Consider the following 19,410-nt stretch of genomic DNA (forward strand, 5'->3'; position numbering starts at 1 on the left):
TCAGTTATTATAGAAGAGAGTATGGAGAGTCCTCCAAAAACTAAAAATAGAGCTACCACATAATCTTGAAATTCCACTATTGGGGGTATACAAAAAGGAATGAAATGAGCATGGCAAAGAAACTCCTGCACTACCCTACTGATTGCAGCACTGTTCACAATAGCCAGGAAATGAAAACAACAGATGTGCCCATAAACTGACAAATGGATAAAGAAAATGTGATATATACAAAGAAATATTATTTGGCCAAAAAATTAAAAGACGTCCTGTCATACGCAACAACAGAGATAAACATGGAGGACATTAAGTTAAATAAAATAATCCAGGCACAGAAAAACAAATATTACCTGATTCCACTTGTATGTGAATTCTACAAAAGTCAATCTCATAGATGTTGAGAGAATAGTTGTTACCAGAAGCTGGGAAAAGTGTAGAGGGTGGGAGGATGGAGAGAGATTGGTCAACCAGAACTCCATTACAGTTAGGATGAATAAGTTCTTGTGTTCTATGGCAGAGGCGGGTGAATATAGCATTGAATAACTGAAACTAGATAGAAAGGAGGATATTTAAAATATATTTACAATAAAAATGATAAAAGTTGAGATGGATATTACCCTGGAATCAAAGTAATTACATTGTACATATTAATATGTATTTATGAGGTGTTAAACAATATAAATCTTTGAGAGAAGAAATATTGCCTGGGGCGTCAGAATAAATGAGAAGAAAAGCCAGGCACTGTGGTGCACACCTGTAATGTCCATGAGTTTAGAGACTGAGATAGGAGGATGCCCTCTAGGGAAGAATACAGGTGATTTGGATAAGGCAGAGGGGAGTGAAGGGAGTGGAGGAGGATAAGAGGGTAGGAAGAATAGTGGAATGAATTAGACATTATTAACCTATATACATATATTATTACATGATCAGTGTGAATCTACATCATATACAACCAAAAGAACGAGAAGTTATACTCCATTTATGTATGTCAAAATACATTTTATTCTCAATTATAACTCATATGAACAAATAAAACAATCAAGTATGCATCCCTTTTCTCCATTTATACCATCATCATTCTAAACCAAACCACTAGCCACGGCTTGGAGGCCCTGGGATACGTCACAGAACTTCTGTGGGAAACTAAAATTTACACATTTAGTTTCCTCATGAGAGCACTCATTTGCATTTTGAGGTATTCTAAGTAGCAAAAACGATGAAATGAACTTATACAAATATAATCAACACTCAGAAAGGTATTCTACATAATTGAAAATCAAAAGTGACAGGATTTCAAAGCACACACACACACACACACACACACGTGTATGTTGAGGTGCAGCCACAACCCCAGCCCAGGAATTCAGGGCTACATATTTTAATGGAAATATGTAAGCTTGGTTGCATCTGGTACACTTAAAAATACTTCTAAGAAATGATACTTCTCATATATTCTCAATCCCACTGTGAAATCGCAAAAGTAAAAAAGAATTAATTATAATAGTGCCGGTTAATGTTAATATTCTTAATTGCCTACTTTGATGCTAACTTGTAAATCCCCTAAGTAAAACCTCATTATGACAAATGACCTTGTGGTAAAAATAAAAATTAATCCTAACTTTGCTACCAGCTTCTTTTATCAGAATGGTGATCATAATAAATTCCCACCTATAGAACATGAATAGAGGCTCAAACATATCGAATGATGAAGTGAAAAAATAGAAAACCTCTTTTTACTAAAACTGGTTGTATGAACAAAAATATTGACATGAAATATGTGTGTTACTACAAAGACATGTACTTACAAAATGCATGTCTCAACAGAGCAAAATGTCACCAGAAGACAAATGCCTTAAAAACCTGACCATTTCAACTACAGTTTATCTCCCATTTTAAAGCAAAAACAACTGATAATTAAATTTCCATGAAGCTTGAGTAACAAACACTGGACAAAATACACATCAAAGTATTTCAGAATGAATATACCCTTTGCACAGCAAAAAGGGAAATGCCAATGGATGAGTAATTGTACTTACTGGGAAATAGTGAACTAAAAAGCAAAGTAAATGAGGACTTACAAAAATGGTTTCCATAAAAATGATTGATGTAAAATATGAATGTCATTGATATATAAACAATGAATCATTACAAATCACCTAATTGTAATAAAATATAAGGTACAAGAAAAACACATAAATTATATGTACAAAATGTAGAGAATAGACTTACACTGAAAACTTGCAATTTACTCTTTTTGGGGGACAAACAAAAGAAAACACTGGCAGATAAAGTTGAGAACACAGCTTTTATAATGATACACCGTACGCACAGCTTTAAAAATGATACATGTGTACTCCCATTTAAACCAGGTGTTCCGCTTTCTCCCTTTAACATCCTCCCATTCAGGCCAGCCCCCAACCAAAGATTCCCTTCACACTTACTCCCCCAACAAGGTCCCACTACTGAAGCCAGGTACTGGCCCTAAAACCCCCACCACACCCACTCAGCTCCTGCCAAGAGCACCCAGGAACAGCACACTAACTCCTATGCTCCACTTCCCCACATCAACAGGCCTTAGCACTAGTGCCCCCTCCAGGCACTCCCTCACAGCAGACACCCACTACCCCACCTAGCTGCCAGTCCCCCTGCACCTCTCCAGTCAGGGTTGCACCCCCAGAGGCCTCATGACGTGTGTCTGCTCCAGTCCTCACCTTGCAGCCACAGGCACTGAGCGCCCCCTCCCCACACACTACCCCACCTAGCCTCTGGTCCCAGGACACCTCTCCTGCAAGGGTCCAACCCCCACAGGCCTCAGAAAGAGGCCCCTCTCAAGGAACCACCTCAGAGGGGCCAGAACAGCATGCTCCCTCCACACACACTACCCCACCCAGCTCTAACTCATCCAGCTCCAGTCCCCAGTGCCACGCCCCACCCCCTAGGCCTCAGCATGAGAGCCCCCTCAAGTAACTGCCTCCCAGAGACAGGCACAGTGTGCCCCATCACCACACATTACCCACCGAACTCCTTCACCACCCAGCTCCGGTCCTCTAAAACCTCTCCTCCCAGGGCCATATGCCACATACCACTGGGGACACTGGAGTCCTCCCTACCTGAGACTGTACTCATAAGTCCACAATGACCAACAGGAGGTGGTGGTGAGGGCCATGCTGCCCCTGTGGGAGGCCTAACATCCTCACCTATGAATGAGAAAGGACGCAAGGACACTTTCCCAGAGGGTGACATAGTGTAGGGGCAAGACTGGAGCAGCCCAGGCAGCCATCAGTAGAAAGGATCTCTATGATTTGAAGGCCCCAGCTTCTCCACAATCTGCAGTACACTTTTAGGCTGCCCAGAAATCCACTGTGCAGATGCAGTTTGGGATAAGTCCCTGCATGAATCAGTGAATGTGTGCAAACTGCATGCACATGTGTGTTGAGGGTGGGGCTATGTGCAGGGATGTTCCCAGGCCCTACCTCACAGTTATAGAAACAGTTCAGCCCTCCCAAGGTACTACCTCACCCAGCTCTGGTCCCCTAAGACCTCTCCAGCCAGGGTTGTGCCCCTATAAATCTCAGGACGACTTCCTCCTCCAGCTACCCCCTAGCAAGAACAGGCACAGTGCACCTCTCCCCACAAAAGTTGCTACCCCACCAAGCTCCACCCCATTCAGCTCTGGTCTCCCAATAACTCTCCAGCCAGGACTGCACCCCCACAGGCCTCATCACAAGCACCCACTGTAGGCATTGCATTGCAGCGACAGGCATAGCAAATACCCTCCCCATGTACTACCCCATCCAGTTCCTGGTGCCCTAACACCTCTCCAGTGAGGGCCTTGTACCCACAGGCCTCAGCAAGAGTGCCCCCTCCAGGCATCTCCTCACAGGTACAAACACAGTGTGCCCCCTCCCCACCAACTACCTCACCCAGCTCCATTCCCCTGAAGCCTCTTCAGCCAGGATGGTGCCCCCAAAGGCCTCAGCATGAGAATCCTCTCCTGGCACCACTTTACAGAAACAGCGTGCCCCCTCCTCACACACTACCACACCTAGCACCTACCCCATCCAGTCTGGTCCCCCAACACCTCTCCAGCCAGGGCCATATGCCACACATTGCTGAGGACACTGGAGGTCTCCCTACCTAGGCTCTGCTCCCAGGTTCAGCAGGAAGGATCTCAGGTACTTGAGGAACATGCTTCTCCACTGTCTACTGGCCACTTCTGGATGCCTGGAAACTCAGAGCACAGAAACAGTTTGCAATATGCCCGCCCAAGCTTGTGTGCTTCATGCACTCGCCTGTGTGTTGAGGGTAGGGCTTTGCCCAGGAATGTTACCAGGTAATGCCTAGCGGCAACAGGCACAGTGCGCCTCCTCCCCAGACACTACCCCACCCAGCTCAGGTCCCCTAGATCTCCAGCCAGGACCCTTCCCCCACAAGCCTCAGCATGGTCACCCCTTCAGTCACTGCCTCTTAGGGACAGCACAGGGCATCCCCTCCCCTGCACTATCCCACCCAGCTCCTACCCCATGGAGCTCCTACCTCACCCACCTCCTACCCCTCCCACCTCCTACCCCACCCTGCTCCTGGTTCCCTAAGAACTATCCAGCAAGGTTCCTATCCCAAACAGGACTCAGCAGGATCAGTGCATCCATGAACCTCCTTACAGGGAGAGACACACACTTTGCCTCTTCCCCATGCATTACTTACCCAGCTCTGGTCCCATGACGCCGCTGCAGCCAGTGCTGCACCCCACAAACTGCTGGACACACTGGTGCCCTCCCTACCTGAGGCTCTCCACTGGGATCCACAATGTCCAACAGGATCACAGCGGTGAGTGCCAGGCTACCTTTGTGGGAAGCCTCACATCCTCACCAGGAACCGCAAAGTGGAAAGCTGGAAGGGACTTCATCCCAGAGGGCAACAAAGCTTCTTGGCCAGGAGCAGAGCAGGCCAGGCAGCCTTCGGAAGGTAGGTCCTCAGCTACTTGAAGACACGTGCTTCTCCACCATCTGCCTGAGCTTCTAGGCCACAGGAAACCCACTGCACAGAAGTAGTTCGCAGTGCGTCTGTGCATGCGTGCGTATGTGAGTACATGCGTGCATCGTGCGTGCGTGCATGCACGCGTCGAGTGTGCGCTCGTCTTGCGTTCGTGCATGTGCGCATCATGCATTCACTTATGAGTTGACGGCAGGGCTGTGCCCAACAATATAGCGGTGGGGCCACGTGGTGTGCAGGGAGGGTGAGCGAGCGGGAAGCAGATTTCCCAGGAGGATGGGGAGGATGGCTTGTGTTGCAGGAGGGGGCGCTGCAGAACTTGCCCAGAAGGTGGCGTAGGGTGCCGGTTCCTTGTCTGGGCCAGAGTGTAGGAGGCAGCGCAGGAATGTTGTGTCGTCCCCCCCCTCCCCTGCAGTAGCGCTTGAGGTTGGGGTCGATGCACAACTTTTGCTGTTTGGAGCCAAGGGAGTTCTCAGAGCCCTCCTGGCTTCAACTTGTGGGAGGACTGGCGTTCTGGCCAATGAGGTACTCAGCACTAAATAACTCTGATCAAACATGGAAACCTGCCAGTGCCAATCCAGGAACTTGGTAATGATGAGATGCTTAGGTCTCCTGTCAGATATATATATACACACACACACACACACACACACACACACACACACACACACACAGATATCTGAACCAGTAAGCAGAGCTAGCACTCAGGCACATATATAAACCTGATACACCTGATCACATGGATTTATGTAAAATTGGTTAATATGTAGAGGTAAGGTTAGGGTTAATATGAAATTTTGGTTTGAGTTAGTGGTAGGGTTAAAGATTAACATGTGTATGTGAAAATATGAACAGTCCTAAGAATTTACATTAAAAAATGTACCAAAACTTATATAAACATACATATTATGACACAGAGAAGAATACAATATGAGTCATGTGATTACATATGTTGTATATAAGTGGAGGTGAGGATATAACATTAAATGACATGTATTAGTATAGATGCAGATTTATCATTAAATAATTAAAATAGAAGTCAAATACAATTTAAAATTTATTAGACTACATGGATTCAAGTCAAACTGGATTTAGATTAAAAGGTAATGTAAAGCTAATATAAAATTTTGGTTTGAGTTAGGATTAGGGTTAAAGAATGGACATGTATACTGGGAAATATCTGTATTCATAAGATGAATGTGTGAAAATATGTTAAAAAATCCATAAAAACATGCATGGTATGACATTAGGGAGACTGTTATATGAATCATATGAGGAGACATTTTTTAAATAGGGAGTTTCAAGGATATACCCTATAAATTATATACAGTTATATGTATGTGAATTTAAAATTGATCATTGAAAATAAAAGTCAAAATACACTTTAAAATTCTTATTGGTGTACAAGGATTGAAGTAAAATTTGCCTTTCTTATAGAAGTAATATAAAGGTCAATATAAAATTTTGGATTGTGTTAGGGTTTTAGTGTAAGAATGAATTTGTGAATTGGGAAATATCAATATTCATAAGAATATATTGTGAAATTATGTATGAAAGCACATATAAAACCACATGTTGATACAGGCATAAGTAAAATGTGAGTCATGTGATTACAAATTTGGTAAACATGGGGATGAAGAATATATCCTATTAACAATATATACCAGTATATATGCAAATTTAATATTGATAATTGAACATATAAGTCAAAATACACATAAAATTTTATCATATTGTACATGCTTTTAATAAAATTTGGTTCAGTAATTGGGATAAGGTAAGTGTTTACATAAAAGTTTGGTTGGAGTTAGGGTTAGAATTAGCAAGTGTTTGTGTAAATATAAATATTCTTAAGAATACACCTATGAAATTATGTACAAAAACATATACAAACATACATGTAGTGATACAGGGAAGAATATAAGGTGAGCCATCTAATTACTAATATTGGGAATGCAAAGATACGTATCCCATAAAAGATGTAGCATAATATATAAACGCAAATTTTACATTGGTAATTGAAAATAGAAGTCAGAATACACTTTAAAATTCATATTATTGCCAGGTGTGGTGGTGAGCACTTGTAATCTTAGTTGCTCTGGAGGCTGAAGCAGGAGGATTTTGAGTTGCAAGACAGCCTCAGCAGCAGTGAGGCACTAAGAAACTCAGTGAGACCCTGTCTTTAAGTAAAATAAAAAATAGGTCTGGAAATGTAGCTCTGTGTTCAAGTGCCCATGAGTTCAAATCCTGGTTTTAAAAAAAATCATATTTTTGTACATGGATTTAAGTAAAATTTGGCTTAGATATGAGGTAAATTAAGGGTTTATATGATTCTGGTTTGTGTTAGGTTTAGAGTTAAAGACTGAATCTGTATATCAGGAAGTGTAAGTATTCATAAGACTTTGAAAATATGAATGAAAACATACAGACACATGTTCTGACACAGTGAAGAGTAAAATGTGAGTCATGTAATTACATGTTTTGTAAAAATGGGGAGGCAAGTGTATATCCTGTAAAGGATATAGTTAAATATATATATGCAAATTTAACATTTATAATTGAAAATAGGAGTCAAAATGCATGTGAAAATTTATATTGGGTTACATGGAGATATGTAAAATTTGGATTAGTTTTAGAGGTAAGGATTAAAATAATATTTTATTTAGGGTTACAGTTGGGGATAAGAATGAATATGTATACAAGAAAATATCAATATTCATAAGTTTGTATGTATGGAAATATGTACAAAAACACATAATCAAACAGGTTCTGACACAGAGGAGAGTAAATTGTGTGTCATGATATTATCCATTTTTTTAAATATGGGGTTGAAAAGACAAACTACAAATGATACATAGTAATATATATGAATATATTAAAATTATCATTGAAACAGAAGACAAAATATACTTTAAAACCTGTTTTGTGTACATATATTTAAGTAAAATTTGGTTTAGAGGTAATAAAAAGGATAATATTATAATTTAGTTTCTGCTAGGGTTAGGATTAAAAGTGAATATGTGTATCAGAAAATATGCATGATCATAAGAATGTATGTGTGAATATATATATATATATATATATATATATATATATATATATATATATATATATATACATCATTGTACATATTCCGACATAGGAAAATATAAAATATGATTCAGGTGGTTACAAATTTTGTAAATATGTGGTTGCCCATATATATCCATTTTATGATATGCATATATACATATATAGACAAATTTCATGTATTTGACTATATGTCCCGATACACAAAAAAATTTATAATAGATTATATGATTTTAAGTAACATTTGGTTAAGGTATTGAGGATAGTTAAGGGCTTATATAAAATTTTGAATTGAGTTAGAGTAATGATTAAAATTTTTTAAATGTATATGGGGAAACATGAATATACATAAGACTGTATGATTGAAAATATGTATAAATACACATATTCCAAAAAAGGGAACAGAGAAATTTGAGGCATGGGATTACATATTTTGTAAATATGGGGATGAAACATATATTCTATAAATGGTTTAATGTAATGTATAGGCAAATTTAACATTGATAATTGAAAATACAAGCTAAAATATGCTTTAAAATTTATATCATTGTACATGGGTTTAAGAGAAATTTGGTTTAGTTATAAAGGTAAGGATTAATATTTCATTTTACTTAGGATTCTGCTTGCATTAAAGAATGAATATGTACCTTGGGAAATATAAATATTCAAAATAATATATGTGAAGATATTACATATCTTCTAACACAGAGGAGAGTACATTTTGAGTCATGTGATCATATATTTTGTACATATGGGGATGTGAATATATATATATATAAATATCTTACATTCAAAATTGAAATAAAATTCAAAAATAAACTTTAAATTCATAATTGGGGTACATAAATTCATGTAAAATTCCCCTTAGATATAAAGGTAAGCTCAATATTTAATTTTCTTTGGATTTGGCTTAGGGTTAAAGAACAATAATTGGGAAATCTCAATATTTTAAGAATATATATGTGTGGAAATATGCATTAAAGTGTGTATAAACATACATGTTTTAAGACAGGAAAAAGTATAATTTGAGTCAGGTAATTAAATATTATTTACATATGGGGACATAAGCATATAACCCATAAGTGGTACATTGTAATGTTTATGTAAATCAAGAGACTCATAAGAATTCATATTGATTTACATATTTTTAAATAAAACATGGTTTAAGTATTGAGGTAAGGTAGGGCTTAATATTTAAATTTGTTTTGGGTTAGGGTTAAGGTTAAGAAATGATAATGTGTATCAGGAAATATCAATATTCATAAAAATGTATGTGTTGTGATATGTATGATAACATATATAAGCATGCAGGTTGTGACACAGGAAAGAGTCAAATGTTACTCAAGTGATTAAAAGTTCTGCAAATATGGTGATGCAAGAATATATCTCATAAAATATGGATAGTAATATAAATGCAAATTTAATATTGATACATATTATGATTACATATGTGAAATACACATAAAATTTCATATTGGTATACAAGATTTTAAATAAAATTCGGTTCAAGTACTGAGGTAAGGTAAGTTTTTATGTAAAATGTTTTTTTTAAGTTAGGGTTAAAGAATTAACATATATATGAGGATATATGAATATTCATTAGAATGTACATGTGAAATTCTGTATGAAAACAGATACATACATGTTCTGACAAAGGGAATAATAAAATGTGAGTCATGTGTTTACATATTTTATAAATATGGGAAATGAAATGATATATATTATAAAGGATTTATTGTTATAAAATATGTATATTACATATTGAAAATTGAGTTAGAAGTAAAAATACCCTTTAATATTGATATAGGTGCACATGGATTTATATAAAAATTGGTTAATATGTAGAGGTAAGGTTAGGTTTAGTATGAAATTTTGGTTTTGAGTTAATGTTAGGATTAAAAAATTAGCATGTATATGTGGAAATATGTCCTGACTGGCAGGACACATCAACGAGGGCCGTGAACCTAGGTGGGGAGGAATGAAGGGACAAGAGACACGAGGGATGACAGCAAGACAGGAGTTCTGATCAAGTTGCAAACTTTTATTGTTCACACAGGGGTATTTATATGCTGGGGATGGGGAAGCTCTCTTATCGGCAGTTGCTGGATGTCTTCACAAGGTGAGATAACCTCAGGATGTTTCAGGAAGACAGATGGCCGCAGGATGTCTCAGGGAGATAGATGGCTGCAGGATGTCTCCAAGGCAGGATTTCTCCCAGGGGGCTGTTTCTTGTAAGTGTCAGGCTATTCTTTGAAGGAGAACTTCCTTCTAGCCCCTGACGGAAATATAAATAGTCCTAAGAATGTACATGAAAATATGTACAAAACATATATAAATATACATGTTGTGACACAGAGAAGTGTAAAATATCAGTCATATGACTACACTTCCTGTATATAGGTTGATTGGAGGATATATACTATGACATATATTAATATATATGCAGATTTAAATTTGATAATTAAAAATGGAAGTGAAAATACAATTTAAAATTTATATTGGTGTATTTTGATTCAAGTCAAATTTGACTTAGATATAGAGATAATGTAAAGGCAATATAAATTTTGGTTTGAGTTAGGATTAGGGTATAGAATGGACACATATGCTGGAAAATATCTGTATTCACATGACTGACATGTAAAAATATGTAAAAAAAACATAAAACATACATGTCCTGACACAAGGGAGAGTGTTTTGTAAATAACGTGATGAGACATTTTGTAAATATGGAGTTAGAAATAGATACCCTATAAATGATATAGTGATATGTATGTAAATTTATTATTGAAAATAGAAGTCAAAGTACACTCTAAAATTCTTATTGGTGTATAAAGGTTGAAGTAAAATTTTCCTTTCTTATAGAAGTAGTATAAGGATCAATATAAAATTTTGGATTGTGTTAAGGTTTCAGTGAAAGAATGAATATTTGAATTGGGAAATATCAATATTCATAAGAATATACTATAAAATTATGTTTCATAACATATATAAACACACATGTTGTGACACAGGCATGAGTAAAATGTAAGTCATGTGATTACAAATTTGGTAAACATGAGGATGAAGAATATATCCTATAAACAATATATACCAGTATATATGAAAGTTTAATATTGATAATTGAACATATAAGTTAAAATACACATAAAATTTTATCATAGTTTACATGCTCTTAATAAAATTTGGTTTAGTAATTGAGATAAGTTAAGTGTTTACATAAAATTTTGGTTTGAGTTAGGGTTATAATTAGCAAGTGTTTATGGAAATATGAATATTTCTAACAATACACCTATGAAATTATGTACAAAAACATACATGTAGTAATACAAGGAAGAATTTAAAAGTGAGCCATGTAATTACACATTTTGTAATGATGGGATGCAGGGATACATATCCGATAAAAGATGTAGCATAATACAAATGCAAATTTAACATTGATAATTGAAAATAGAAGTCAGAATACACTTTAAAATTCATATTGTTGCCACTCACAGTGGTGAACACCTGTAATTCCAGCCACTCTGAAGGCTGAAATGGGAGGATTATGAGTTTCAAGACAGCCCCAGCAGCTGCAAGGTGGTAAACAATACTGTCTCTAAATAAAATACAAAATAGGTCTGAAGATGTGGCTCTGTCCTTAAGTGCGAGTGAGTTCAATTCTGGTTTAAAAAAATCATATTTTGGTATATGGATTTAAGTAAAATTTGGTTTAGATATAGAGATAAGATAAGGGTTAATATAATCCTTGTTGGTGTTAGGATTAGCGGTAAAGACTGAATATGTATATCAGGAAATATAAGTATTCATAAGATTGTAAAAGTGAAAATATGAAAACATAGACACGTGTTCTGACACAATGAAGAGTAAAATGTTGAGTCATGTGATTACAAGTTAGAAGTCAAATATGTATCAATTCAAATTAACTTAATAAGATTCCCTATTTTGTTTTTCAAATTCATTCCAATCTATACAGCAGAAATATTAAATGTTTATAAAACATACTTAATTTGAAATGCTTTCAATACAAAACAATTCAATAACAAAACAATGCATTATGGTCTCATCAGTACATTTATAAAACACTGTAATGAAAAACTAACAGTTGCAAATAAGTAGATGATATACACTATAGAAATGTTCATCCAACTAATGACTTTAGACACAAAGAACACACAATGTCAATTAGTGTTATTCTTTCAATTTTACTACATGAGACAATAAACCAAATGTTCAAGTTCTAGTAGTTGTAATAAAATTAAGCTACTTTCTAAAATAGATATAAAAGTACTTAAGTTTGGGCTGAAGTTGTAGCTCAGTGGTAGAGCACTTGCCTAGCATGAGTGAGGCACTGGGTTCTATCCTCAGCACCATCTACAACTAAAAAATATATAAATTAAAATATTTTTAAAGTATTCAAATTTTTATAAAATTTTCACTTTCCAGTTGGCAACAGGACCACAATGTGCCAATAGAGCAAATCAGGAGTAAGGCATGTAGACCCCCATCCTGTTTCAAATCTGGTGTTACTGTAGAATACTGTAGAATACTGGGATTCTTACAAGAATTTCATATAAAGCCCAAGAACATATTCAATACAAAACTACCCTATGTACTTTGGGGTTTTTTTGTTTGTTTGTTTGTTTTGTATTTTTAAGCAGCAATCACACATTTACCTAATAAGAGAATCATTTTAGAAGTCATAATAGCTGGGATAGATGTGGTGGGGCACAAGTTTAACTCAAAAACTAAGGAGGAAGAGGTATGAGATGGTAAGCTTGAGGTCAGGCTGGGCAACTTACCAAGAACCTGTCTCAAAATTAAAAATAAAAAGGACTGTGGCTGGGGTTAGGTGGTAAAGAACCTTTGAGTTCAACCCCCAGTTTAACAACAACAACAAAATCCCACAGTGGTATTCATCTTTCTTTTCGACTGAAAGGGTAAAGTACAAGGGGTCACCACAACTTGTTACAGACTAAAATCCAACTAGTAATTCCAACACCACCTGCTGTTCTAGCAGAGAAGGCTACCAGATGGTCTGGTGGTGTTATCCATTTCCTCAGCACAACAGTCACAGGGGCAGAATAATACTTCCAAATGAGTGACATCATCAAGGTAGCTTGCAATGTATAGAAAGCAACACTTAAAAATCATTTTATCTTGGCTAGTTGAGCAGTGCGTGCTTTCACATAAGTCTTGAGCTGGTCCACCATCTTGTTGATCTTCCATTCCAGCCTGGCATATCTGACAAACTCATCCATTTTGTTGACCATGGAGAACTCTTGCTTCATATCCTGGATCTCTGCCCTCATCTGCGGCTCTGGCTCTGCATCATTCTGCAGCACTCTGGACATGAAGGACGACAAGGTCAGAAGGAGGATCAGAAGGACATTGCATCCAAACAGGAAGCAGAGGACCAGCAGCCACGTCCAGCTGTGGGACTTGGTCAAGTTATTCCATTCTTCTCAGATACTCCCTGCGGCCCAGGCACCTCTAACAGAAGCTCCAAGGGGACCTCATCAGTAGGCGCACCTGCAACTGTGCAATGAGTCCCACTAGCCCTGCTTCCTTGAATGAGGTTTGTAAAATTTATTCCTACACACATTATATTTTTGATACTTTCTTTAATTGTTATAGCCCAACTTAGATTATGGATCAGCCCAATAAGCACCCTATAAAATGGAGGATATTAATAGATAAGACAAGATTAGATAATAGGATAAATAATGTTAAGTTATCCTGACCGTACTTAAAAGAATTTAGCTTTTGGCTGGAGTTGTGGCTAAGTGGTACAGCGCTTACCTAGCATTTGTAAGACACTGGGTTCAATTCTCAGCACCCCATATAAATAAAGTCCATTGACAACTTAAAAACAAAACAAAACAAAACAAAACCTTGCCTAAGTGACTCCATTTGGAAGTTCCAAAATGTAACCCTAGTTATATAACTTATTTCTTGTAAAAGTTGTTTATTTTTGTACTGCATGTGTTTGGAACAAGGATGTGGTTATATGCATTGGGTGGCTGATTGTTAACTTTAGCTTCTGTGTCCTCCTTGCTTGCTTGCATCTACAATTTCGAGGATGTTGTTTTTCCCCTTATAAACCTCATAGAACTTGCACCCCCGTACTGTTCCTGGCAGACACAGTTTGGGTCCATCAGGGAGCAGTCGCCAGCTAGCTAAATAAAGACTCTCCAATTTGGAAAAAATTCAGTTGAGAGTGTTTTCTGAGCTATACAGAAAATGGTATCTTTTTTTAATCTCTATTTATGAACATTCACTTCTACCATATATACAATTGATTTTTATTTGTATGTTGATCTTGAATCCTGCAATTTTACTATTACTTCCAGACATTTTTAAAAGATTCAGTGATTTTTAGTACAAATGTTCATGTTTTCTGTAAATAAAGTTAATTTATTTTTTTTATTTTTCATTAGTATGATTTTTGGTGTTTTCCCCCCCTTAACTGAGTACATCAACAGACTCTTTAGTAGCAAACCGAAAGAAATGATATGTACAAAACCCCATTTTTTTCTGAGGATTTGGTTAAGTATTCAGTCTATTGTCATTAAGTATTGTGTTTCTGATAAGTTTTTAATAGATTCCCTGTGTCAGATTGAGGCACTTACTTTCTATTCCTAGTTTGCTAAAATTTTAAACAGAAGTTGATATTGGGTTACAAGGAAATACTTTTCTACACTTATTGATTTTATGAATATATATGTGTATATGTATATGCATATTACATATATATGTCATTTTATATCATTGATATGAAATTGCATTGATCAATTTTGGAATGTTAAATCAACTTTTCATCTCTATGAAAAACTTTGGTATGATATATTAACCTATTTCATATATTGTTGAATTTTCTTTGCCAAGTTTTGCTTAGAATTTTTGCATCCAAGATCATTGTGTGGGGGGTTGGGGTGGGAGTGTTGGGGGGAATCATTAGGGAATTAGTGATCTTAGTTTGTAATAATATTCTCTTGCAATGCTCGTTCCTGTTTTTTTTTTTTTTTTTTTTTTTCATGAGAATAATACTGGACCCATTAAGTGAGTTGAAAAGCACTTCATCTTCATCTTTTTTTATAGTTTTGTGTAAAATTTATTACTTCTTCCTTTTGTAATTGGAATTCAATATTGTTGCCACTTGAGATTGGATTGGTATTGGTAGAAGGGTTTTTAACTAAAATTTCTATTTCTTTTATAGATACAAGACAATTGACCAAACCTATTTCTTCTTGAGTAAGTTTTGGTTTATTTTGAACTTTGTAAGAATTTATTCATTTTATAATATTTGTCAAATTTATTGGCATAAAGTAATTCATAATATTTTCTGATTCTTTTTTGAGGGGAATGTGGATGAGTGCTTGTTTGTAGATATTCTGTCCATGGAAATAGACATGGAAGCATTTCCCCTGGTGAGCAAATTCCCAGGGGTGTTAACCGGTGCCCTGATTCCCACAATTGGCATACCCAGCCTTCTCCCTGTGAGGTAATTAGACAACTAAGCAGTCACTATGTGGTCTCCTTAACAATGTCCTTGGAGAGAAATTACTCTGTGTTTGTATTAAGGGGATCTTATCTCAGTTAGCTAGCACTTGGGTTAAAGAAATACTAATTAGAATATAGTCATAGTAACAGGAAGTATATATTCTTTGAGTTATAAACTCCCAGGCAGGGAAGAGTGGTCATTTCACTTCTGTACTTCTTCATCATCACTTCATTTTGCTCCTCTCCACTCCTCCTATCTGTTTGCTTGTACTTGTGTGTCTGTGTCTGTTTTTTGTGCACCTCCTTACAGGTATTCCTCCACAGGTGTTCCTTTACACTTGGTATTGAACCCAGAAGTGCTTAACCAGTGAACCCACATCCCTATCTCTTTTCATTTTTTTTTTTTATTTTGAAACAGGGTCTCACTAAGTTGCTTAGGGTTTTATTAAGTTGTTGAGGCTGGCCTCAAACTTGCAATTCTTCTCTCTCAATCTCCTGAGCCATAGGGATTACAAGAATGTGCCAACAGGACAAGTTGACTTTTCATTTAATATCCATAGAATATTTAATGATATAATGTCTCACATTCCTAATATTGGTAATTTGTGTCTATTATTAAATTTACTTGTCATTCTTCTAAAGATTTATCAAGGTTATTTTATTTGTTCTAGAGACAGCTTTTGTTTTTATGGATTCTAGAAGTGTTTTCCTTAACTGATTTCTGTGCTGATAGTTCTTTTTTCTCTGAATTCTTTAATTTCCTGACCCCAAATTGGCACTACATTATTAGCTGCATTCCATAACTTATATTGTTTCACTCTGAGTTACACAGTTTTGCGGCTTCTGATAGAATGCAATAATGATAGAATGCATTCACCAACCTAAAATCCCCTACGATTCACCTATTTATCCTTCCCCTCTTTCCTCCTAAATTCCTGGTAACTATTGAGTTTTCTAACTCTGTATAAATTTACCTTTTCCAAAATGTTGTATAGTTTAAACTTTCTAGTATATAGCATTTTTAGACTACCATCTATCATTTACTAGTATACATTTATAATACCTCCATGTCTTTTTATGGATTCATACCTCATTTATTTTTATTGCTGAGTAATATTCTGATGTATGCATGATGTACTGTGTGTTCATTTATCAACCAGGACAAAGACATCTGGGTTGCTTCCCATTTTGTGATTATCAACAAATCTTCCATAAATATTCATGTGCAGGTTTTGTTGAACATAAATTTTTGACTCATTAAGACAAATACTTAGGCATGGAATTGCTGGATTGTAAAGTAAAACTATGTCTTTGCAAGAAACTTCAGAGTGGTCTTCCAAAGTGAATGTACGACTTTTCATTCTGACCAACAACCATGAAAGTTCCTTTTACTTCATATTCTCACTTGTATTTGATATTGTCATTTCTAAAAAAAAAAAAAAAATAGCCATTTCAATTGTGGTATAGTAGTGTCATGTTGAAAATCCCTAATGACACATGGTATTATGTAGTTTTCAGTAAGCTTTTGTTCCATGTGTAGATTTCCTTTGGTAAAATGGGTTTTCAGGTTTTTTTAAATCTATTTACTAATTGTGTTTTTTCCTTATTATTGTATATTTGGAGTTACTTTTATACTTTGGATGCAGGTTTTAAGAAGATATTTGTTGTGTAAATATATTTTCCCAGTCTATGATTTGTTTCTTTATTCTTTCAACATTTTTTTCCAGAGCATTAGTTATTGACTGATTGATTGATTTGTTCATGCATTATTTGTGATGGTATCTCACTATATTGCCCAGGCTTGTCTTAAACTACTGGACTCACATATTCCTACCACCTCAGCCTTCCAGGTTCTTAAAGTTTTTCAATTTATCAAACTTCCAATTTACTAGTATTTTTTTCATGGATTATATTTTGCTATTGCATTTTAATATCCACTGTCAAATTCAAGGTCACCTAGACACTTTTTGATGTTATTTTATAAATGTCTTATATTAAAATTTTGGTTTTGAAGTTTAACTCATAGAAGTAGAAAGTAAAATGATTGTTACAAGACACAGGCATCAAAACAGACATGTCCTCAGTGGAATACCATAGAAGACACAGAGATAAATCCCTACATGTACAGTCATATGATCCTTGACAAGATATCAGAAACATACACTGGAGAAAAGACAGCCTTTTAACAAGTGGTTTTGAGAAAACTGGATAACATATGCAGAAAAATTTAATGAGAACCTTATTATATATTTCAAAATAACTAAAAGTAAGTTTAACATGTTTTACCAGAAAAATATCAGATCATTGAATGACTAGATAGATATGTTAATAAGCTTGACCTCTTAATAATTCCATATTGTATACATATATAAAAAATCATGTTACCCCATAAATATTTATAATTATGAGTTCCCAATTTAAAATAATGTTAATAATGTTAATAAAAATTACATCTAAGATGCAGGTTGAATCAATATTTATTGAAAGGAGTAAGGATTGTTTTAGTGTTATGGTTTGGATCTAGTGTTATGGTTTTGGATCTCAAAGGGCTCATGTGCTGAAAGCATGGTCCCCAGTGCATCAAGTTTCACAGATGGGGATTTTAGGAAATTATTGGATCCTAAGTTCTCTAACCTCATCAAAGGATTAATTTATTGATAGCTGAATAGACTTCTGGGAGGCAGGACCTAGTTGGAGCTAGTAGGTCATTTGCAAACTAACCTGGAGATTATCTTCTCCATTGCCTCTTTCTTTGCCTCTCTTTCTCTGCTCCCTGGCTGCCCTGAACTGAAAAGCTTTTTTTTTTTTCCACTAAATACTTCCACCATAATATTCTGCATCACCTCAGGCCCAAGAAATGGAACCATCCAGCCAAGGACTTCAACCTCTGAAACTGTGAGCCAAAATTAATCTTTCCTCTTCCAATTTGTGTCAGGTACTTTAGTATCAGCAATGAAAAACTGAATAGCACAGATCATATCTAGATTAATTTTTTTTTCTTTTTCTTTTTTTTCGCTGCTGCTTTTTCATCTCTCCTTTTCCTCTTTCTCCATTTTCAACATATAAATATACAGAAACATACTTGGTTTGGAAAAATTATCTTTCCTGCATTGAATTGCTTTTGCTTTTTTGTAAAAGAACAGTTAACTCTGTTTATGTGCTTTCATTTCTGGATTCTCTGTTTTGTTCCATGGATAAATTTGCAAGTCATATAAGTTTTTTCTTCTTCTCCAATATTGTTGACTATATGGCTCTTAAGCCTTTCTATAAGAATTTTAGAATAAGTTTGTTAACTTCCACAAAATAATTTTTTTGGTGTCTTCACTGAATTGTATTGAATGTATAGATCATTTTGAAGAGAAATGACCTCTTGACAACATTGTTTTTTCTCATCTATGAGCATGAAACATCTTTTCATTTGTTTAAATCTTCTTTGATTTTTTTTTCAATCAAATTTTTAAATTTTCCTCATATAGACTCTGACCATATTTTACCAGATTATGTCAAAGTATTCGTTTTCTTGATACTAATGCAAATAGTATTGTGTTTTTAATTTCAAATTCCCATTGTTCATTGAAGGTATATAGGAAAGTAGTTGACTTTGTATAGTAACTTTATATCATGGAACATTGTATAACCATTTCTTAATTATAGAAGTTTTTCTGGTTGAATCTTTGAGATTTTCTACATAAAAAATCAAGTCATCTGTGAATAAAAGCATTTAATTTCTTTATTCCAAATTTGTATACATTTTATTTTTTTATTTTTGTTGTTTTACTGCATTAGGTAAGAATCCAGGAACAGTAAAATAGGGTATTCATGACATCCTCCTGATCTTAGGAGCAATCATCC

General features: G+C 35.7%; 1 pseudogene; it reads right to left on the bottom strand.

The window, feature by feature from the left end:
• Nucleotides 1-12,971: 12,971 nt before the first annotated feature.
• Nucleotides 12,972-13,496, bottom strand: LOC139707023 (guided entry of tail-anchored proteins factor 1 pseudogene; annotated as a pseudogene).
• Nucleotides 13,497-19,410: the final 5,914 nt, after the last annotated feature.

This window comes from Marmota flaviventris, chromosome 9 (assembly GCF_047511675.1).
Source record: "Marmota flaviventris isolate mMarFla1 chromosome 9, mMarFla1.hap1, whole genome shotgun sequence".
NCBI classification, from domain to species: domain Eukaryota; kingdom Metazoa; phylum Chordata; class Mammalia; order Rodentia; family Sciuridae; genus Marmota; species Marmota flaviventris.